This window comes from Lepidochelys kempii, chromosome 8, assembly GCF_965140265.1.
Source record: "Lepidochelys kempii isolate rLepKem1 chromosome 8, rLepKem1.hap2, whole genome shotgun sequence".
NCBI classification, from domain to species: domain Eukaryota; kingdom Metazoa; phylum Chordata; order Testudines; family Cheloniidae; genus Lepidochelys; species Lepidochelys kempii.
Window position 1 is genome coordinate 5,107,051 of NC_133263.1, and position 23,643 is coordinate 5,130,693.

Consider the following 23,643-nt stretch of genomic DNA (forward strand, 5'->3'; position numbering starts at 1 on the left):
AACAACCACATTTGCCAAACAGAGGCTCAGACAGACTTTGGGTCCCACCGTGATTGTTTAGAGAGAGAAAGGTGGGAAGGAAAACAGGCACAGAGATGGGGTCACACAGCAGGGCAGTGGCAGGACAGGGAACAGAACCCAAGACTCGATCCTGTACCATAGCCACTAGACTGTGCCACCTCTCAACCTGCGATATCCTAGGAAATAAAATGTACACGAAGGAAAAATGGCGCCTTCCGAAAATAGGAAGCCCAGACCATGGGACACCCAGATTGCCCATACAGCTGACGTTTGTGAATACAAATTGCTCATGGGGACTTCGCTGCAAAATGACTCCAGGTGTGGATGTCAGTGATCCTCTCGGTGCATGCAGGTGCCTGCATCAGCAGGCCTGGCTGGCAAGGCCACCATGTAACGTGTTTGCTAATGAGACAAATTGCTTTCGTCTTTTTTTAAAGGACTGGCAGTAAAATATGCCTGAAGCCTAATAACAAATCTCACAAAGAACTGCTTTCTGTGGTATGTAATTTTTAAAAAGTCATCATTTGCTCCGCCCCAGAATTTGCTGAAAGCACTCCAAGTTTTTCTTTGTTACCGAACAAAATAATTGCCCAATTAGCAATGCAATTCACACTTCTCGGGGTGATGGGTTTTTACCTAGAACAAGTACAGAATGTAACACTTTGCTTTTCTAAAGTGGCAAAATACTCTTGCTGGCTTTTTTAATTCTGCATTTTGCAAATACACAGCGGGGTCCCCATGAACTTAAAGAAACAAATAGTCACCTCTTAAAAAGATGAACTCTCTGTTGCTGCCAAAGCAGCCAGCGGAGGAAGTGCACGGCAGCTAATGAAACCAGATTCCAGGGGTGGGGTTTGTGCGTGAACATCCCCTAGCACCCTGGGGTCCTGAGCCATGCCCAGGACTCCTAGGCTCCACCACAATACAAATGATTAATTAATGATGATGATTAGTAGTGGTATGACTCATGATGGGGGAGGACAGAAAGTAAATGAAGCAGAGACTGACTTTGCCTGCAGTTCATTTTTAATTCTAAGGAAAGGTGTGGTTCGAAAGGGGCGGGGTTGGTAGGACGCTGGGCTAAGACTCGGGAGACCAGTTTTACTCCTGCCTCTGCCATGGCCTAGCTGTGTGACTTTGGCTAAGGGCTCGTCTCCACGTACAGCGTTAGAGTGGTGCAGCTGTATCACTGTACTGAAGACACGCCGACGGGAGAGCTTCTCCCATCGGCGCAGTTAATCCACCTCCCCGAGGGCGGTAGCTATGCAGTGGGAGAAGCTCTCCTGTTGACATAGCGCTGTCTACACTGGGGGGTTAGGTTGGTATAACAGCATCGCTCGGGGTGGGTGTGTGGATTTTTCACACCCCTGAGTGACGTAGTTAGACTGATAGAAATCTGTAGTGTAGACCTGGCCTTAGTCAGTTCCTTTCTCTGTGCCTCTGTTTCCCCTCCCATCTGTATCTGTCTTGCCTACTGGGACTGTAGGCTCTTTGGCATATCCACTGGCTGACAGGTTGTCTGTACAGCCCCCACCAAACTGGGGCCCTCAACTCAGCGGGGGCTTCTGGGTGCTGCTGTGATACAGATAATAAAGAACACATCAGTAGAAAGAAAAATGATATTTACAAGCTTCTAAAAAGATCTTCCAAAGCAGGAGAAGTAAATGATCCATATAATCCTGCTGAGTAGTTTCTCTGTGCTGCTGTTCCTTTGACTGGTGTGATGGATAACTTAATAGACCATCAGATGGGTTTGCTGGGGCTCAAGATTGGAGACACGACAGAGCAATTGGAATGATTTTTTCTTCCCTCTCCCCAGGCCTGGGATCTTACCTCCATGTGGCTGTTTAGCTCTAGCGTGCCAGGAGGGGGAGCAGGAAGGCTGTGTAGTGCTGTGGGATTGTCAGACACTGCTCATTCCCTTCCGCAGAGCAGCCTGGAACCCAGGTGCTTGCAGTCGGTGGGTAGAGAACACAAAGCAGCTGTCACTGCTCTGGCTAGGGACTTGGGACAATTGCATGTGTATATTCTGCTCCCCTGTCTGCGCCCTGCATCAGACTGCCATAGACAGCTCAGTTACACAGGTGCCTCCATGCCAAACCAGAGGCAGAGCGAGGAATGCTTCAGGTCAGGATTCAGGTGCATCAGCAGCGCTGTGTGTGGGGACCCAGGGCTGGAATAGCAGGGGGGCTGAGGGGTCAGGATTGAGGTGCATCAACAGAGCTGTGTGTGTGTGGGCGGGGGGTGGGTAGCCAGGGCTGGAACAGCTTAGAATGAGCCCAGATCTCACCAGCTTCAGAGCAGAAGAGCAGCCCCATCTCTTCGCGTTTGCCTTTCACAATGGCTATCTCACGATGGCCCAGCAACGCCACTTTTATTTGCTGTTTTCATTACTTTCTCTCTTCCAATGCCATCATTAAAGGCAGTAGTGGAGGATCCCAGTTCTGCTGATTGGATTTTGCTTCCTTAGTTCTTTTCATGGCCCAAGACCATGGTGATGGGCGTGATGCAAATATCTGGGTAGACAGACAGCTGTGGTTTTGCAAAGCGGTACTGAGGTGTATTGGCAGAATGGGTGGGGAGAGGCTCCATTTCTCCTCCAACTGGATTTTTAGCCCCCACTCCCTGCCCACACCCAAGCAGGACATTCCAGGGAACCAGGAGACATCTCCTTAACCTCCCGCTGCTGGGCAGCACCACATGGGTTGCAATGCTCTGCTGGCCAAGAGCTCTGAGCTTCGGTAGCACCTACAACAAGGGAAGTCGCTCTGTGTACAGGAGCCAGGGGGCACTGGGAGGGGGAATGGAGGCGAGGTTGGGTCCATCCTGCCAAGTGGCACACGCCCCCTCCAGAGCCCAGGCTGAAGGTCCTAATCCCTGCCACGGCTTGGGGCAGGGTGTCTTGAGCTGAAGCATGTGGGCATATTCATATTAGTAGCACATATGCAAATTGCTAGCAAAGCAATTAGCGTCGAGGTCAAACAATTTGCATGGCATGCCACAGGTAGGGCAGCTGCTGGCGGGTGTATAATCCCGGTGCTGCAGCTCTGTCCCAGCACAGCCATTCTGGTGGATTCTGTTTGAGTAAGTCACGAGTTGCCCCGTCCTTCTCTCCTCCCTGCCATCCTGCCCTTCTGTCTGCGTTGTGCTGACAGCATTTCCATGGCGCTCAGCGCGGCCTTCCAGACACGGGGCAGGACGGCAGCTTGGCAGAGACTTACGCAGGGGCTCCTCCGTGCAGCCGGCGTGTTAGTGGCAACAGGGTCTGGCAGGAAACGGAGGCTGAGAGAACTGACTGGGGTTGGAGAGGTGGCGACGAGACCACGGCCTCCTTGCTGCTTATCGCTCAGCAGCAGACGGGGCTCTGCACCGGAGAGAGAGGCTGAATAAGTAACTAAAACAAACACGTCAACCAAACCAACTTTCCTTGGCCCCTGCGCCCCGGGGCTCTAAGTCACTCACATCTTACCCAGGGCAGCTGATTAGCAGAGCCATTTCTCAGTGGCAAGGCAGCGCGGGATGTGGCAGATCACACTGCAGCAGGCTGAGGTGAGGAGATCGCTTTTTGCCCAAAGCCAAATTACCTTGGAAATTAAATGCTCTTTTGCCACAGAGGAAGCAGAGTTCTCAGGGCCCAAGCAGACCCTGTCACTGTGAGAAAAAGCCTGTGGCTATTTTAGCTCTGATAAGAAGAATCTAGCATTGGCGGGTGGTGGGGAGGAGGATACATAATGCCCTGGACGCTGTCGTTCTTTCATATCAGAGGACAGACCCACCACGCTTGCACCAGAGCTGGGCCGTGGAGTGACTCCGCTGGCTGGCTCAGATTCGTGCGCCAACTGCAGAGGGCCTCTTTGCATTAATAGTCGCTGTAGGCAGGGCGACCTCAGCTAACAGGAGCGGCTGAGGAAATTCCAAAGCTGAAGTTAGACACCGTCCTAATCCTGCCCCAGGTAGCCCTGGGATAACGTAGCCCCTGTAGGCCGTGAGATTCCTCACTGAGCCCCGGCAGCACGGAATCTGGGCAAGCTCACGGCTGAGGGAGAGCCATGTTCTGTGTGGTTTTAGTAAAGCCTGAGGTGGGAGCCGGGAGCCCTGGGGGGAAAAAGCCCAAGGTGCACACACACGTGCAATGGATTTTGCGTCGGTCAGTGCTAGTGAAAGGTACTGGCTTGTTTGATTCCCACATTGGCAGGTGGAGCCTTCAAAGCACCAGCCACAAATGCAATAAAGATCTTCCCCTAAAATCAAAGGGATAGACCACAAGGATCAACTGAGTACAGGGGACAAAACAGGAAGGGGAGTGAGGCTAGGGGCCTGGGAGGGGACACTAAGCAGAGAACCCTGGACAGCACCCAGAGGTGTGAAAGGCACTAGCCTATTTAAGTCCTAGGAAGTCACCCATGGAGTGGCAGAAGCCACCCATGGAGTGGAAGCCCCACCCCTCAGAAGAGGGAGGGGCCACAGAACCAGGATTTCATGGGCAACAAAAAAAGTCAGCCCACAGGAATGAGTGCCATAGGGTCAACAGGAGGGAAGCCTGAATGGAGATCCCCCGACAGCACCCACTGTGCCAAGGAGGTGTGAAAGGCACTGCGAGCCCTTGCGACTAAAGTCCTCTCCGGCATTGCTCCACAGTGCAGATACAGCACAGGCAGAGCGAGCATCACCATGCTGCGACCGAGCAAGGCTCCTTGACTCTGACCAGAGAGTCTCCCCTGTAGAGACGAGATGGCAATTCCTGCCCAAGGCATTTCTAACCTTTATAAACTGGGCTTGGTCATTTCTGGGTTCCCCGGTCCAGCCAGAGAGAGTTCCTACGTTCCCCACCTACCCCACCTGCATATTAGCAGCTCCACTTTCTGGGCCCTTGTGTCTCTTGGGCACTCATCCATCACGTGTACTCTTAGCAAAGTTTTTTTGGCCCAACAAACTTTATTACAGGCAAATGTGTGTCTGAACTAAAGGTTCGTTACAATCCAATCAAACCTGTAGTCCCTGGCTGGCCATTTCTCTTCCTCTTCCAGTGCTGTTATCTCTTGGGCAGGCTTATTGGAGGACTCTTATCAGGCTTTCTAGACATTTGTGCTAATGAGTTCCTGTGCATCAGCGATTTCTCACTGCCAGTGTCTCACCTGGCTGTGCACAAAAACAGCTATTTCCCAGTTGCGCCCCAATTCAGCCACTCGAGATTAAAGAGCTGAAAGAGCTGGATAATGGGAATAGAATGAAAAGGGAAATGTTGGGTCTAAGTAATAAAAGTATCAGCAGTCAGGCAGTGGACAGCCAGAAATGCCGGAATAAATCAGAACCATGAATGATACTTTGTGCCTTTTGTCCTCGGATCTCACAGTACGCTACACACGCTCAACATGAATCAAGTCCCTTACCTCTGAGAAAAGATTATTATTTCCACTTGACAAGAGATGGACAAAGTGATGCTCAGAGAGATCAAGCGGCTTGTCCAAGGTCACAGACTGAGTTGGTAGCAGAACCATGCTTTGAACCCAGATCTCTTGAGATACTCCCTATTTGATTACAAATGGATCATATTGCCTCTGCTTAATCCTCTTCTGCTTTTCAGCAGCCTCCTCCTCTGGCTTCCCCCCTCCCTTACTTAATTCACTTTCATCCTGTCTTCCTTCCCCAACAGCTTTCTAAACATATCACAAAATATTACTGACCCCACCACACACAATTTCCTTCCACCCAGGAATTCATGTTTAAGAAGGAGAGTACTGGTCCAAACACAATAGGAATTGCTGGCTTCCCCACATCTTTCATCCCAAGTTTAAATCAGGCCCAATTTCTCCATTTCTGAGGAGTTCTGACTTCAGGTAGCACCAGTTGGTTATTTCCACCTCCCAGGTTCCAGCTCCCACTGGGAGCAACTGTGTCAAAGTACCACATGGCAGGGTAACAAGCCTTGTGGATGGGGGGAAGCGGTAGATGTGGTATATCTTGATGTTAGTAAGGCTTTTGATACTGTCTGTCATGACCTTCTCATAAACAAACTAGGGAAATACAACCTAGATGGAGCTAGTATAAGGTGGGTGCAAAACTAGTTGGAAAACCGTTCCCAGAGAGTAGTTATCAGTGGTTCACAGTCAAGCTGGAAAGACATATCAAGTGGGGTCCTGCAGGGATCAGTTCTGGGTCTGGTTCTGTTCAATATCTTCATCAATGATTTAGACAATAGCCTAGAGAGCACACTTATAAAGTTTGCGGACAACACCAAGCTGGGAGAGGTTCCAAGTGCTTTGGAGGACAGGATTAAAATTCACAATGATCTGGACAAACTGGAGAAATGGTCTGAAGTAAACAGGATGAAATTCAATAAGGAAAAATGCAAAGTACTCCACTTAGGAAGGAACAATCAGTTGCACACATACAAAATGGGAAATGACTGCCTAGGAAGGAGTACTCAGAAAGAGATCTGGGGGTCATGGTGGATCATAAGCTAAATATGAGTCAACAGTGTAACACTGTTGCAAAAAAAGTAAACATCATTCTGGGATGTACTGGCAGGAATGTTGTAAGCAAGACACAAGAAGTAATTCTTCCTCTGTACTCCGTGCTGATACAGCCTCAACTGGAGTATTGTGTCCAATTCTGGGTGCCACATTTCAGGAAAGATGTGGACAAATTGGAGAAAGTCCAGAGCAGAGCAACAAAAATGATTAAAGGTCTAGAAAACATGACCTGTGAGGAAAGATTGGAAGAACTGGGTTTGTTTAGTCTGGAGAAGAGAAGACCGAGGGGGGACATGATAACAGTTTTTAAGTACATAAAAGGTGTTATGAGAAGGAGGTAGAAAAATTGTTCTCGTTAACCTGTGAGGATAGGACAAGCAGCAATGGGCTTAAATTGCAGCAAGGGAGGTTTAGGTTGGACATTAGGAAAAACTTCCTATCAGGGTGATTAAGCACTGGAATAAATTGCCCAAGGAGGTTGTGGAATCTCCATCATTGGAGATTTAAAGAGATTTTAAGGAGGTTAGACAAACACCTGTCCGGGATGGTCTAGATAATACTTAGTCCTGCCTTGAGTGCAGGGGACTGGACCAGATGACCTCTCGAGGCCCCTCCCAGTCCTATGATTATTACTATCTATGAGTTGACAATACAGTCTGTGGAGTTAAACCCTCGCCTGCGGTCCAGTTGTTTCCAATGCCCACAATACCTCCGTGCTTGAGACTCATATGAAAACAAAATTATAGCTATAGGGTAAATAGAATTCTTTAAGCACCCTTGGAAATCTATCTAATGAGGGTTGTGGTGCCCTCAATGGTAGGTCAAGTCACCACTCTCATGCCACCCTCCCCCACATCCCTTTACCCCACCCATGTTGCTTGGAGTGAGTGCATCTTATCATGCCAATTCTAATGATGCTCATTATGTTCTGCTTTTTGGTGTGGATGATGGAAAATGGCATGGCCATTCTTTGTCTCTTACTCTTTTTAAGTATTCATTTCCCTTTTTCTCTCCCTCCCCAACCTTCTCCCCTCCTCCCCCAGTGCTACCATCCTTTGATGGGCTGGACTTATTAAGACCGAAAGGGATTTGCCATGTGTCATTTTCAAAGGTCTAGGGTCAGGAAGATTTAATTGCTGGATTTTTCACAGAGGGTGTTAACATTTATTAAAGTCAGTTTCTCTGATTTCCTTTTAATGAGACGACAACTGTGTGCATGAGATAACGTTAGGTTCAATCGTATGGGACTCGCAGAAGGCTTAAAATAATCAGACCAAGGGAAAGAAAAAAACGAACCAAACCACACCAGTTCACTCCACCTCTTAAACAATTATGTAGCAGCAGCAAGAAACCACAATAATTTCCATGGGAGTTTGCAACAAGGCCAGGCGTGATGGTGGCTTTTCATTTTATTTTTAGATGCTCACATTGAGAAACATAGCTGGCAAAGTTTTTTATTAAAAAAAAGGCAGAAAAACTGAATGGCCAACAAAAGTGTCTTTTAGAAGGAAGGGATGGGAATGGGGCTTTATACTGAGGGAGTTCTGCTTCTTTTTTACGTCGGCTGCATTGTACGGCACGGCTAATCTAGTTTGTGATTTTCAACTTTTAGGGTCAAATTTTCACAGGAGACGTCTGAACTGCAAACTGCCAGCATCTGTGAGTTGGCCAGTTGGCATGTACAAAACCCTGGATTTAGGGGTGCTATTGTGCAGCGAGCTATCTTGTACCTGCAGCTATGGATCTATGGATGAATGCTGGCCTATGCCACCGGGAAAATTCAGAAGGCACCTTAGAAAAGTTAGCTCTGCAACTTGGGTCCTAAATATCTTCTTAAGCTCTATGCCAGCATTTCCCAGTGTGGGGTGCACTTCTTTATGGGGGTGCAAAGGACTAGTCGGGGAAGGGCACAGAAGAACTGTGTAAATAAGATGCAATGGCCTCTAGCCACAAGGGGTGGGGTTGATGGGGCTGTGACCACTCGGAGAAGGCCCGTGCTCACTTTGTGGTGCAGGGGAGGGAGTTGTGTGTGAATATCTGGGTAGGAACAGCTCCGACTTAGGGCTTTTAGGAGGGCCAGAGGAATGATTTTCCCTCCTCTGTCTCATCTCCTTCCCTACCCCCAAAGTACTTAACTACCGACTCCAGAGCACCCAGCAGTAATAATAGAATGAGAGGATCTCTCCATGGCTGACCTTTAAACCTACAGAGATGCAGGGCAGTTTATCACAGACCCAAACAGACTGGGAGAGCTCTTTGGGGAAGGGGCTGCCATTTACCACTTGCTTATATAGAGCCGAGAACAAAAGGAGTCTCACCTGGTGGTGGCCTCCAGGCCCAACCGCAATATAACTCATAGTAATCAAGTGGAACACAATTACTCAAAATTCACTGAAACGAATGTGCTGTGTGTCTTCCGCTCCTTTGCTCTCCTCCTTCCATGTCTTTAGCCTCTTTCCTTTCTCCTTCTAGTTCCGGCCCATTCTATTCATCTTCCTCCCCTTGTCTCGTGTCTCTCTATTGTTGTCTCTTCTGTTATTCTCCCTCCCTTGGACCATATCTCTGGGTCTTCTGTTGAAGAGCAGCAGCCCATCTCCTTTCATTTGCTTTGTCTCTTTGTTATTTGCCACCCCATCTCTGTTGTCCACCCCTCCTCTCTCCCTCTTTTTGTGCTCTTCCCAACTCACAAGCCATTTGTGGGTCTCCCTGTTCTCCTCATCCCCACCCCTGGGATATTTCACACTCTCCTTCGCTCTTCTTCCTAGCATCTTCCTCTCTCCTTTTCTTTCCTGATGTCCCTCACCCCCTCTCTCCCGGTAGGTCCAGAGGGAGACACCATGAATTACCAATGGCCGTGGGAAAGAATCCCAATCCCAGACTGTCCTTTCCATGCTGGTGATGGTGAAAGTTATCTAAAAAAGAGCTAGAATGTTATTAGCCCTGATCCTTAAGGAGACCTAAAAATCACAAGGAGAGGGGATATGATTCTGGGCTTTGCTGTTCTCAAAGACTCACCCTGTACACTAGTCAGATCGGCCAGAGTGGAGAGGTCCTGTCTGTATTTTGGACACAGAATGAACTCCCCCAGAGCAGATACAGTGCTATTTCTCAAGGCCATTTGATTGGGCCTGGCAGCTTTAGAGGTTCTCTCTCTCTCTCTCATGCAATTAAACCCTGTGCTTTCTTTTCAGTCTGCTAAATGAAGCCTAAATGATCATAATTGAGAAGTCACTGTTTCATTTGGCATTATTGCTCCACATATGCACATTTCCAACAGCTGCTTGTTCTAACTGAAAGAGGCGGACGGCTCGCTTCCTTTGGTTTAATGGTATTTTTCTCCTCTTGAATCACTAACTGATCTGTCCCACAAAAATAGGAAGAAAGAGGAAAGCATTACAAGCCACAAGGTTTGCGGGAAACCTGGGTTTGACTCCTAAACCTTGCCACTCACTCTCCACGGTGGTAGGGAGTAGGAGACCCTGGGAGGTAGGCCTTGAATCACACTGACCCATGGTTGCCTTGTTTAGATGACAAAGAAGTGTCATTGATTGGTTTTGAAGAGAGCCCTGGAACGATTGCCTCAGCCAGGAGACGGAGGGGTGAGAAGATTATTAGACTGTGAAGGTGCCTCTACCCTACAAAGGTTTTTCAGTACAGGAGCAGCCATGCCAGTGCTAGCAATGGTGTATTAGCTTAGACTGGCTGTGGACATTTTCCACACTGTATCATAGAAACAATGCTGGAAACCGGCTACGGAAAGGGATCTGACCTTTCTTGCATGATGAGCAGACCCAGTGAGAAAAGACAACTGGCTGCATTTATGAAGGGGGTGTTCTAGGAGGTCTGACTTATATTAGCACCATGGCAGAGCTGGGCCTGCACCCTCCCTTCCATGGTGGAGGTCGGAACTGATTTCTGAGAGGCTTGTTTTCATTGGGCAGGGAAAGGTAAGGGCACCCCCAGATTTGGATGTCAGAGCTGAAAGTAAGAGTAATCCGCTTCCTCCCTTCCTCCCTCCTTCACCTCAACACTAGTTACATCATCTCAGATGGAAACAGAAACATTTCTGGCATCAGAGAGAAGGTGCTGGCTAAAAAAGAGTTGATCCAAGTGCTTGGAAAGGGGTGGGAGTGACAGGGAAGGCCCCAGACACCTGAAAAGTTGCAGAAAGAAAAAGGACAAGAGGGATGGAGGGAGGCTGGTGTCACTTGCTTTTTGCATCAACATGGTTCCAGCCTCTATTTTCCACGTAGCCCCATTGCTCAGTGGCTCCTCCTCTGTCCACACATAAATCCTCTTAAAGACCCACTTCTGCCATGCTGCTTGCCATGAATCTAGCTGACTTGTATATTAACTGCCCACTGTTCCCTTTCTCCTAGCCATTTGCTGCTCCTGTGTCCTTAGACTGTGAGCTCCACAGGGCAAGCACCATCCTTTGTGAGTATTGGTGTGTGCCCAGCACATCAGAGGTGCGACCGTAAATAAACAATTCATATCCATTTGGAGGGGATGTGTACTTTGATGGGCCCATTCCCCCTCTCCAGATCCTCCCACCCTGCCTAGTCTGGGGACTCAAAAACATCAGCGAATTCATCTTCCCGGTGGATTTCTTCTTTTGCTCGGTTGCTGCTGGCTTGCTTCCCGAAGCAGCCAGCACCTGCCTCTCCACTGGAGTTGAAGCCATGCCCTCACCCCACCTCCTTTCCCTCTTCTCTAGGCTCACATTTTGTAAATCTTTATTTCAGAAGATGGATCTAGAGGTGGCGCCGTTCCAAAGTCACCATACGCCTTAAATCCCTGCCACTTCCTCGACCCTCCTGGAAGAAGCGGTCCAGCTCAGAAGGGAGATTCCCTGGAAGGACAGCTTGGCTTGCTGTTCCACTCTGCCTTTTTGCCGCTGAGGACTTAGGACCTGATCCAAATGCCACTGGAACCAACCAGAGTGCCAATAGGTTTTGGATCAGGTCCACACCCAGTTTCTCCCTTGGCTACTCGGGAAGGAATGGAATGTCTCCTGCCTGCAGGGTGCGGCCTGTGCTTTGTGTCTCTTCTCCCCCAGCTTCCTTTGTTCTGCATTGCCCTCCCACGGGATTCCACTGCCCTACTTTTGTCCACCCTTTTCCAAGCAGATAGGGCAAATGCTGTGTTCAGTTAAAGAGGTTTGATTGCTGGAAGCACCAGGAGGCAGGTCATTTAGAGCAAGCAAATTAATTGAAACCTAAACGTACATAGTCAATTTATTGCTGGGAAAGCAATTACCACAACGGTTTGGCCCTTGCTATGTAAGGAAGCAGGACACATTAAGCTGGTTTAACAGCTGCCTTTTATTCCACAAGCAAGAAGAGTTTATATCACCGGAATCTTTCCTTTAGTTCCCATCTCCCAGGCTCTTGGTCTCCTGGCTTTGATCTTTAAAGAGACAGTACTCTATGACTGCAGTTATAAATTAAAGCGATGGAATTTTCCGGCGCCTTTGGCAAGGACGCTACGCAAAAAGAGGTCTGTCTGAAAACAACTAATGGTCAGATGCTGAAAGAGTTTTCCCTCCTCTGTTCTTCTTTGAACAGATTGATTTGGGGGAGCGTAAGGGAATGTGATGTGCTCTGGGCACACGTTGTCTTGAACATGACAGGTTGCGATATTTACTACTGAATCAGAGGCTTCCCTTTTACGGCGCTTGCTTGTAAAAATATCTGAGAATCCAGAGCAGAAATATAATCTTTATTGCTTGAAGACTTAAATGCAACTGGAGGAGCAGGTGGAAGAGAGGTCATTCCACGTCAGAAAAACTCCAGCCCTCCAGGAGAATTCTGGCAGGGCCAAGACCCTCCACCAATGAGAAACAAGAGAGGAATGTGAACACTCAGTGACAGTTCAGGCCCAGAGAGGAGGGCACCATTTTCACCTAACCGCTGAAAGTGGATACCTCCACATAAGAGTTTTCATGGTGACCCATCTGCTTTGTTTAGCCAGAACTGGCACGCCAATGTCTTCCGCACACACAGAATGGGGAGAGTAAAGCTTTAGACCCCTCCCTCAATTTATATTGTCTCCTACTACAGGGGAGAAAAGCCCCAGATCTTTTCCCTACGCTGGAAATCACTGAAGGTGGGTGGATTGGATGGGGAAAGATGGAGGTGGGAGAACCTCAGAAAAATCTGGAGTATGGAAATAAGGTGTAAATAAGCATCAAGAGTTCAGGTGCTTTTGAAGACCGTTGGACTTTTGGGGGTTCACTCATTCTTAACTCCAAGGTGTAAAACAGGCAATGCATTGGGCACCAGGGAGAACAAGACTCTGCCTTGAGATTGTTGCGCACTACAGAGTCAAGGAGTGTTCCTTTATGATGCATTCAAGTCATGTGCCTAAGAGGCATAAGCCATTTGGACACATGGCCACGGGAACTGAAGTGAGACCAATTCATTTCAGAGAGGTCACCAAAGGCTGTTAATGTGCCAGAGTAGTTCCTTAGTGTAAATGCCTTGTAAATTATTAGTATGGAATTTAGCTATCAAGCCACTCTCATAAGTAACATCCTATTAACTCTTTATCGCTTGAAGGAAGCCTTCACATTAAAGAGCAATAGTTCTGAGCCAGGCTCCACTGGAGAGCCGACAACCCCATTAAACAAGCTGTAATGTTTTCCCAATCATGCTTAATTGCTTCAAAGCTGATTGGTATAAAACCTCTAGGCACCAGCTTCTAACTTCCATACAAATTAAGGGTTTTAAGCCTCCTTCCCTGCGTTCCTGCCAGTCTGAAAGGAGCAAGTCTCAGGACCGTATTTACAATGAGTATTGTTCTCCGCACTGAGCTGCTTCAAGCCAGGGGAGCTGGTAAGCATGCAAGTGCTTGCTTGTCTTCGAGGCTCACTAACAATGGGAGCCGGAGAAGGGTTTTGCTCCAGAATTACATCATTGGCACCTCCAAAGGGAAGCTGCATACTCAGAGGAAGCAGCCAAAGCTCATCAGAAAAACAGCACCTGCAACATCTATGAGTAGCCACGGCTCTTTGCATTTGTCCCCCCCCTCCGCCTCTCTTGGCATTAGTGTGATGTTCAGTACATGCAATGCTTCCTTGCTGTGTCTTGTTAAGCTGCAGGCTCTGGGGCTAGCTCCATCGCAGCTCATTATACCCTACATGCCATTCACACTACTAGCTCTTGCTCATCTTTTCCCCCATCCACCAGTCTCTCTTTTTCTCCCTTCTTGCTATGCCCCTTGCCTTCTTCCTATCTCTTGCTCCCCTCCCACCTCTTTCCCACTTAATCACATTGCAGCTTTTCTAGCCAGACGGGTGGCCCGTCAAAGAGTAACACGCGTGGAAGCAGCGGAGGTGGCAGACCCAGAATTTGCACAGCCTACGTCCGGAAAGGGGAGGCCACTAGCAAAGAGAAAGTTCTCCTGTACCTCCTCCTATCAAAGGCACAGGGCGGAGCCCCTGGGCCTTAATGGGTTTGTGTGCACCACACGTCTCATGCTTGCTCCGAGAAGGTTATGAACTCAGGCACGTTTTGAAAGGAATACGCCTGCCATGGACTGCCGTTTAGGTGAGACGGGGCCAAGTGTGGCAGGGCAGAAATAACATAAAGGAAATCAGCTCTGAGGAAAGCGCAAACCCACTGCAATTTAGACTGTAAATTCAGGGCGGGGACCGTTTCTTTATTATGCATATGTACAGCACCCCGAACAACGGAGCCCTTCTCTCAGCTGGGGCCTTGGGTGCTGCCCTAATACAAATAACAGGTTTCTCAATTTTGAATGGCTGGAAAGAGCCCCTTGTTAATAGACCCCATTACCCTATTGCAGCAGAGAGAACCCATCCAGATTTCCCTTCAACCACAGCCCCCAAGTGCTGGGCATTACAGCCAGGAGCACAAGCCCTCAGGAGAGCTGGGACAAGGGGAAGGTACTGTATGCCCCCTTTGTGCTCCCTGGGGTTTGTCTGACCCATACTGGAAGTTAGAGCACCTTCAGGGCATGCAGCAGGCCCCCAGGGGCCTGTATACTGGGCGCGACCCCTGGCGTGCTGCTCTGCATCTAACGTCTTATACCACGGTAGAGAGGGGCATAGAGCCCTGCCTGGGGAGTCCTCCATTGCCTTGTTAGGGCAGCGCTGCACCACCAGAAGAAACAGCAAAGCCATTTTTCAATGGCTATTTGCCACCCAGCTCTGCTCTACAGGTACTTGAGGGGCACTGTTGGGTTTGGAGCACGCAGTACCTCAGTGGGTGTGAATGGACGCTGGGGGCACTGGGATTTCCTGCAAACAAGAAACCCAGTGGGTCCTGGGGACAGACCAGCTGGGACTGGAAAGGAATGGCCACACAGCTAGATGGGGCGCAGCAGCTGAGTTGTACGATAAAACAGGGGAGTAAAAGTAAAAAAACGTCTTGCCCCTTTCAGAGCCCACCCCAGGATTTCCCTCTGCCAAAGTAACAGTCAGGGCTGACAAGCTGAAGAGAGGACACTGACACTGCCAAACTCAGCCCCTTCCTTCCCTACAGCACGTCCCTTTATAGTGTGTATGTTGTTTAGTTAATTTGCTACAGCTGGCCCAGCCTTGTTCCCCTGCCTTCAGGGCAGGTAATTGTGGCCCTTTCTCTAGCCATGGGGAAAAGGTTAACCCTTTGTCTGCCAGGCTCCAGGCAAGGGTCTATAAACCCGTCATAGCCATACAGGCCCCTTTTGTAAACTCGGGTGAGCTTGGTGATGGAAGTGAAAACTCTGTCCTTCTAAGTCATTTCTGCCTGCCTCCAAGGAGCAGAAGGAGCACAGCTGTTGTGATTTCTTAGCCAATTACAGGAACCAGCAGGCTGGTTTCACTCCAGTGAAGGCGAAGCCACAAAGCTGGGACAGATTCCTCCCCCCAGCCCATATAACATTTTCCTGTTTCAACTTTTTCTGTAAACATTTCAGGCTCTTATAGTAACTTAATAGAAGTCCGGGTGGAAAGCACACGCCAAGTGAAGCCCAGCTGTGCAGGCACCTCCCTCCTTTATGACCTGCATGGATTAAGTCAGGGCATAATGTTAGGGCATAATGAATGTATTTAAAGTCAAAGGTTGACTCCTGATATGAACACGCATGTGTCTTCTTGGAAGTAACGATTGCTGTATTTCCCCCAGAGGGTTCAGGTGAACTCCCACTGCACCAACGAACTGCTCACAGATAGCTGGTCTTGTGCTAAAGACACTACAGGAGAGAGCTATGGGCTGTGGGTTCAGTTCCTGTCTCTCCCCTCAGACAACTTCTGTAAGGTATTTCTGCCTCAGTTTCCCCTTTCTAGAAGGGGGCTAATGATCCTTTCCCAGATTGCAGGTGTCTTGTGAACCGAAATCCACAACCAGGGTGTGCGTGTAAATACCCAGAAGGAGTGACCCTTGTTCTCACTAGCCCCGTTCCTTGGCTGACTCCTGGTGGGTGTTCTGTAAGCATCTTGATGCAAAAGCTTGGGCCAGCAACAGCCACTCTCTTGGCAGGCTGTTGAATTCTGTGCCTGTCCTTGGTGATGCTGATGCACCCCTGGCTTCCTTTCCCAAACAGGGCATCAGCCAGTTCAACCACAACGATTATTATCTGTTGGGCTCTGCGTGGTCCCCTTGCTGAGGAGCCAAGCTGCCAAGAAGCTGCCTGGAGTCTGACCCTCTTCAGTACATGGATTTTGCTCAAATGCACAGAAGGGCAATTGCTGAGGGCAAGAAATGTGCCCTGAGGCTGAGGGGATAGGAAGGGTTGTGTTTTGGAAAACAGCAGGATTTGGGTGGCTGAGGGGGTGGGAGGCTTGTCTGCTGTTGTGTGGGGATCTGACAAGCAGGAGAGGGCATTAGGTTGGGGCGGGGGAGACTTTTCACTATGGGGGTGGCCTGTCGTCCCCTCTGGCCTTCCAGATTCTATTCCCTCAGGCCTCCTCTCACCCCCATTTTCCAGCCTCCTTTTTCTCGGCAGAGTCGTCTGGCATCTGCCCTTCCTTACCAGTCAGAACATTACAGCCAAGTGCCAGAAGAGCAAAGCCCCAGTTTGTTGGCTTCACACTGGTTATAAGAATTGTCTCACACATAAGCCTCAGCAGCTGCTCTACCCTGGCCAGGGGCAGGCTACACTTTCCCCTTCCACAATGAGCCAGGAGGGAAGCAGGCCTACCAGATCGGGGGTTGGCCTAGGAATCAGGGGACCTGGGGTCTATTCTGGGCACTACTCGGGTATGTTGAGCAAGACTCTGCCTCAGTTTCCCTCACTCTGTCTGCCATGTCGATTGAGCCTATAAGCTTTTTAGGGCAGGGACCATCTCTCACTATGTGTCTTGGCTGCACCTAGCAACATGGGCCCCTGATCTTAGTTAGGAGCCTTCATGGGCTACCATAGTAAAATAATGATAGGCTCCACAAAATGAACACAAGGGGCTGCACTTTCCCCCACCCCAGGAATGACTGTGCTAAGTTTTCCTCCCCGGACATTTTAATTAATAATTTTTTAACAGTGAGAGTAATTAACCATTGGACCAACTTGCCCAGGGTCAGCTGGATTCTCTATCACTGACCATTTATAAATCAAGATTGGTTGTTTTTCTAACAAGATCTGCTCTGGGAATTATTTTGGGGATGTTCTCTGGCCTGTGTTATACAGACAAGATGATCACAAGGGTCCCAGCTAGCTTTGGGACCGGTGAAATTGCTCTTACAAGCCTCAGACCAGCCATTGGTGCTGAAGAGCGGGTGAGTTGGCTCAGTTTAGCAGGAGAGGAAAGCTCCCACTATTCACAATCGGCCAGAGGAGTCAAGTCAACTGGAGAAGCAACTTATTATTTTTCTTCCTCCACCCTTGGCCCTTCCAGAACTCACATAATCACTGACTGATGTTGTACCTTAAAACATCCAGAGTGCATCAGGCCTCACTTTAAAGCCCGAAAGCGCACAGGCCAGTGGCCTGGAGCTTTGGTGGAACTTACTGGAGATATTTTGATAGCAAAATGCCCAAAGGAGGATTTCTGGGTGATGTAGGGGGTCCATGTGCCTGGAAGGACCTCGCCCAGTAACCTGTGAAAATAAATACCTCTACTGTCAGCTTCCACCAGCTCTCAAATGACATTGAAGCCTCGTGCAGAGGGAAGAGTAGCAGGGAGACACGCAATCCTATGATTGACAAAACAAAGGTAGCATTTCGCACGACAACAATTGACATGGCTGATCCTGGCTGTTCCTATCTTTTGCTGCTATTAATGACCCTTGTGTCTGAACGACAGCCTCGTCTCTTTTCGGCTAGCTCCTCCTCCTGGGTGATCCTGCCAGGAACTCATTACTAGCCAGGGTTTGTGATGATAGTCTGTTGCCATGGAAATTGAATGTGATGTCATCCGTTCAACATTTTGACTTCACACTGGAGACAGAGTCCCTGTACCATTGGGTAATTAGCAGATGGGCTCAGAAAGATGGTGGAAGCTCTGTGAAAGGTGGATGGGTCTCTCTTGTGAGCTTGATACGTTGGAAAGCAGATCTTGATACGTTGGAAAGTTTCCTTGAGGTGAAAACGCCTCTAAATGAAACATGAGAGCCAAGCTGAAAATGCAGGTGTGTCAGGAGACCAGTTACAACAGGGTTGTCTCCAGACTCTGTTAAAGCACTACGTTGTCTTACAGTGTGGATTGGAATCTTAACCATCCCACCAAACCCTGTTAAAGCCTTGGATAGTCCATGATGTAATTTATAAAAGGGTATAACAGCTTTGGATATGGTTATGGGTCCTAGGGAAGATGTGGGCATATTAATGTCAGGACCCAAGAGGTGAACCAGCTCCAAATCAGGGACAATAGTGCTCCACCTACCTGACATTCCACCACACAAGGGTTAACACATTTCCCTTTGAGTGCTCAATAAAAGCTATCCTAATAGTTTAGCTGTTCTCCTTTGAAAAGAACAATTAACAGCACCAGAGGTTGCCCTTTCATCTCGCTGTATGGATTACCACACTAAAGGGAATTGGTTATGAGGATAGAAAGGTTCTGACATTTCGGTCTTGAAGGAGCTGCTTTGTGAGTAAGTCTTTGATTTGTTGTTGTTGATATTTTATTTTTAGCTCTCTCTCTTACACACACACACACACACACACTTTTAAATATCAATGGCTGTCCATTTCAGAAGATCTATATTTTCTGTTAAGTTTCTTCAGAAATGTCAGGGTTTTTTTTGTGTGTCTCGTAATATATCTATATTTTTATTCCCCAAACAAAAATACGTTGTTATCCTAGAGCTAAGGTTGCTCAAGTGTAAATATGACCAACACAATCACAAAAATTTAACGGGAAAAAAAGTTTCCCAAAAATCTCACCACTAGTTTTTCTTTATTTTTCATCAAAATTAGAAATTTTGATGAAAATGTCATTGAATATTGAAAAATTTCAACAAGCAAGTAGGAAAAATCCTCATGAAATTGTAAGCAATATTTTTTCCTGGGTTTTTTTTTGTTTGTGTGTGGAAATTAGAAATTTTAATGAACTATTTTGTCAAAAAATTGAAATCTAGAAAATGTCAACCCACTTTACTAGTTAAACCAATATTCACACCCACCAACCCATATCCATGTACTCACCCACCCACCAACAAAACTCCTACCCTTTATCCCCTGAATATTCACAGACTCCCTAGCAACACAGTAAGTTCACAATTATAACACACGAAGTCACCCACAATGCATATATCCAATTCCTTGTAGCCACACTGAACCACAAAATCTCAGGCAGAGCAGGGGAGGCAGGCTGGATGGATATAGTATCAGTAATACATGATGAACTTGAACAGATCCTTTCACTTCTGGCAGAAGTAAAATTTGTCACGATGAAGGAGAAGGAATAACTTTCGTTCCATTTAATTCTTTGCATTTTCGATTGGGCCTGTGGCTGAGATGTGGTGTTAATGGAGAACACTGTGAAGTTTGGAGTCGATGGTGACTGAGGTTATGGACTAAGGCAAAGAAGAATGCTCGGGAGTATATTTACTGGAAGATCTGTAATCACAGGCTACATCTACAGTGCAATGTGAGTCCAGGGCTCAAACACATGCTCAGGCCTAAGCCCCCTTCCTTCTACACCCAAATCATGCTAACCCAGAGCCCCAGGACCCATGGGTTGGAGGGTTTGATCCTGAATCAAGCCAGGACCAGGGTTCAAAACCTGTTGCTTTGCAGTGTAGATGCACCCCCACTAGGCTCATGCTCTGGGAGTCCGCCAAAAGTATCCCACAATGCCTTGGGCCAACTTCCTTTGTCTTCTGGACAGTCAAGTTTGGTGGACAGTCACATTTTCCCACACTGCACTACAAAGGGCTAGAGCAGCCATGTTTTGGGAGTATGCTAGGAAGTCTGGGATATGGGTGGTTAGATTTGGGCCTGCATAATGCAGGGTAGACACTGGAGCCCTGCATTCCTAACCTGGGGTTACAAATGAGTGTAGACATTCAAGCCCTACATTAACACACCCAGTGTCTGCTAACTCAAGTTCGGCTAACCCTCGGCTTACATTGCAGTGTAGACACACCCACAGAAATGTTGGTCTGGAAGGATCTTGAAAGACCATTGAGTCCAGCCCCCTGTGCTGAAGCAGGACCAAGTAAACCTAGACCATCCCAGACAGGTATTTGATGGGAATGCCCTGGCTACCTTTGGCAGACTATTCCAGAAATTAACTACCCTTATCATTAGATAGATTTCCTCATATCTAACCTAAATCTCCCTTGCTGCAGATTAAGCCCATTACTTCTTGTCCTACCTTCACTGGACATGGAGCACAGTCAATCCCCATCCTCTTTAGAGCAGCATTTGAAAACTATTATCAGTAGGGTGACCAGATGCCCCGATTTTGTAGGGAGAGTCCTGATATTTGGGGCTTTGTCTTATACAGGCTCCTATTACCCCCCACCCCCGTCCCGATTTTTCACATTTGCTGTCTGGTCACCCTAATTATCAGGTCCCATCTCAATCTTCTTTTCCTCAAGGCTAAACAGGCCCAGTGTTTTTAACCTTTCCTCGTAGGTCAGGGTTTCTAAACCTTTCATCAGTTTTGTGGCTCTTCTCTAGACTCTCTCCAATTTATTCACAGCTTTCTTAAAGTGTGGCCCCCGGAACTGGATACAGTCCTCCGGCTGAGTCCTCCCCAGGACTGGGTAGAGTGGGACAATTATCTCCGGTATCTTATGTATGACACTCCTGTCGAAACACCCCGCAATACACTCTTTTGAAAAGCTACGAGGTGTTTTATCCAGCAAGCATTACTGAAAATTCAGTTGTCTGCTAAACAGCAATGATTGCAAATTTGGAGGCAACAGCCAATAACTGAAAAGTGCATCGGAAGGAGTTTAGCCCTGCTCCGTGAAGCCAGAACTAAAGAGTCACTATGAATGTCTCCATGCTGTTGTTTCCAATTGCACCACCCCAAGCCTCAGTAAGAAGAGACAAGACGAATGCATTACAAGGTCACAGTAATAATAACTTCATACTTATGCAGGGCTCAGAGGGCTGGATTGTGCCTTTTAGCACAGCCCAGAGCAAGGAATGGTGGGTAAGTTGCACCTCCCCAGGAAACCCTGAGCCTACGGGGCTCCTTTTGAATTGGACACAGTCCCTCCCCTGCTTCCTCCTTGCTCTGGAGGTTAGTCATTTGTGGCTGGCCTTTATTAACTGCAAATTATGTCATCCCCCTCCATCCTAGCCCCTACCCGCCTGTGCCAGCTCATCTTGGCTCCAGACATGTAGGTAAAAGCAGAACTATTCACCCACTGAATCCCTCCATGGAATGGGGGGGGGCGGGAGAAACCCCCCAGTAGCATGAATGGCTAAGCCAGCCTTCCGGGCAATATGCATTAATATTCTCCTGCAGGAATAGACCAGCAATAAATGACTACCCCTGTGGGGAGCAAGGCGGCATTGTGACCCAGAGGCTTATCTGTGAGTCACAGCGCCTCCTGGGGCTACTCCAGGGACAGAGCAACAAATGCACTCCCACCCCCTTGCTCAGGGCTGTGCCTCAAGTTGCCATCCAGCTCTCACTGAGCAATATCCTGCTCTGTCACTCATTGGGAAAATGCTCGATTCTATTACAGGCCGTGCTGGAACACGGCGTTGCCACCTGCAATTGCTGTCAATGGCGGCATGAGGCTTAGGGCAGGGCAGACCCAGGTCTTCTTGCTGTGGTTCTGTTTCTTTGAAGGGAACAATAAAAACATCTCAACTCCTGTAATTTGTGCCGTGAGAGTTCTTAGCAGCGTGTCACAGAATCAACAGACAACAGAAGGGGAAAATAACCTCCAGCCATGGTTCAATTCTTCTGGATTGCTATGGATCACTTCGTAGTGAAGCTTAAATGCAAGGCACATTTTCTTAACAAATAAGAATCTAATGGATTAGGTCCCATCTAATTATGCATTCTGCATTAAGCTGGTGCACCCACTGTCTGCTGCTGCTGGCATAATTAAACTTAATATACTTTTAATGATGTCTTCTTAACTCATGCATTCGTATATGATTAGAATCAAATGCAGACAAGCTGTCACCAGTCCAGGAGAGGATCTTTTTGCAGATCCGGATGGCACTCATGCTGAAATATTAATAATGCAGATTTCAAGGTTAACAACATTGGTTTTGAAGCGGGGAATGCTTGTCATGCCAGCTGAGCTAATCCGAGACAACAAAACGGCAAGCCGTTCAAGTCCCGCCTCTCTCTGTCCTGGCACCAGGAGAATGTGAGTCTTACTTTGTCAGGAAGATAGTGTTTGTAAAATAAAACTCAAAAGGTAAACTAACTGCCCTGGGAGCTGCAGGCAGCAGCCGCTAAGGGAGATGCACATCGAATGCCTTGACCACTGTCCTGACTTCTGTGTGCTTTGTGGTGGTCTCTGCCTTTGAGCACTCAGTCTTCGCTCATCTCCCCTGGGCTGGGTGCTCAGTCTGCAGGGGTGCTGGAACAATTTATAGAGTAGGGTTGCTGTGAGCCACTGAACCAAACTGTCAACCCTGTATAAAATAGAAACCACTTCAAGCCCTGGGGTTCTGCAGCTCTCCCACCCCCAGTTCCAGCACCTATGTCAGTCTGTGCTCTTATAAGCAGAAAGTGGCCTGGTCTAGTGGCTTCGCAGTCAGAAGACTTGATTCTGGATCTGCCACTGATTTGGGGCAAGTCCCTTTGGCCCATATTCACAAAGGTACTTAGGTCCCTAAATCAATGGGAGTTAGGTGCCTAAATACCTTTGTGAATCTGGGCCTTCACCTCTGTGCTTCCCCTCCCACCCCTTGTCTGCTTAGATTATAAACTCTTTGGGGCAGGGACTGGGTCTTATTACATCTCTGTGCAGCCCCTAGTGCAGCTGAGGCTTCTAGGTGTTACTGGGATATTGATGGCAATGAGGAAACAAATGTACTCCCAGCGATTTCGCCTGATTAAACACTAGATTTAAAATAACCCAGAAGTTGCTTCTCACATTTCAGCATCTTGCAGGAAAGGGCTCAAAATTCGACTCCCAAGGAGTCTGTGGGGGAAGCAGCAGGTATTTCTTTAGATACTGCATCGATTACAGAGCACTGCAGCTCAGTCTTGGGTTGTGCATGGAGACATGTATTTGTATGGAGCCGAATTCTTCTGTCCATTGCCCAGCAGCAGAGCTGGCTTTTGGCTTGCCAAGATCAAGCTGTGAAATCATCTCCAATCCTTCTGACAGGAAAGAATTGATTTATTATGCTGCAATATATACTGCGTACAACGCCGTGTACCTTTCATCTAAAAAGTCAGGCCGTATAGAACACGACATGTTATTAATTCTGATGCCAGCCAGAATGAAGAAGGAATTACTGCCAAGGGGATCCAGAGAGCATGTTAAACCATCCCAGCAGAGTAATGAACATACATTGTGGCTGTTACATTATACTGTATTGATCCCCAGGAATGAAAAAGTACCCTGACAGCCATCAAAGGCTCCTGTTAATAACGCTGTGTGCGTGTGCTGTATATAATTAACTCATGGAGAAAGCTGAGCAAATATTCTCTAATTAATCCTCCCAAAGCTCTGATAGGGAGGATTAACCCCATTTTACAGCTGAAAAACAGATCCAGAATGACAAATTCTCCTCTCATTCACAGCTGTGCAATGCCAGGGAGAGTGGAAGTTAC

General features: G+C 48.0%; 1 long non-coding RNA gene across 2 annotated transcripts in view; it reads left to right on the plus strand.

Moving 5' to 3' along the window:
• The first annotated feature begins 3,470 nt into the window (after positions 1 to 3,470).
• Positions 3,471 to 23,643, plus strand: part of LOC140915534 (uncharacterized) — a 47,062-nt gene continuing 26,889 nt past the window's right edge. The window contains exon 1 of one of the 2 annotated variants that reach the window (XR_012160191.1): positions 3,471 to 3,570. This is a non-coding gene — a long non-coding RNA (uncharacterized lncRNA). Of the gene's footprint in view, positions 3,571 to 9,213; positions 10,932 to 23,643 lie in introns of those variants that run through there. The other variant, XR_012160192.1, reaches the window with a different exon arrangement.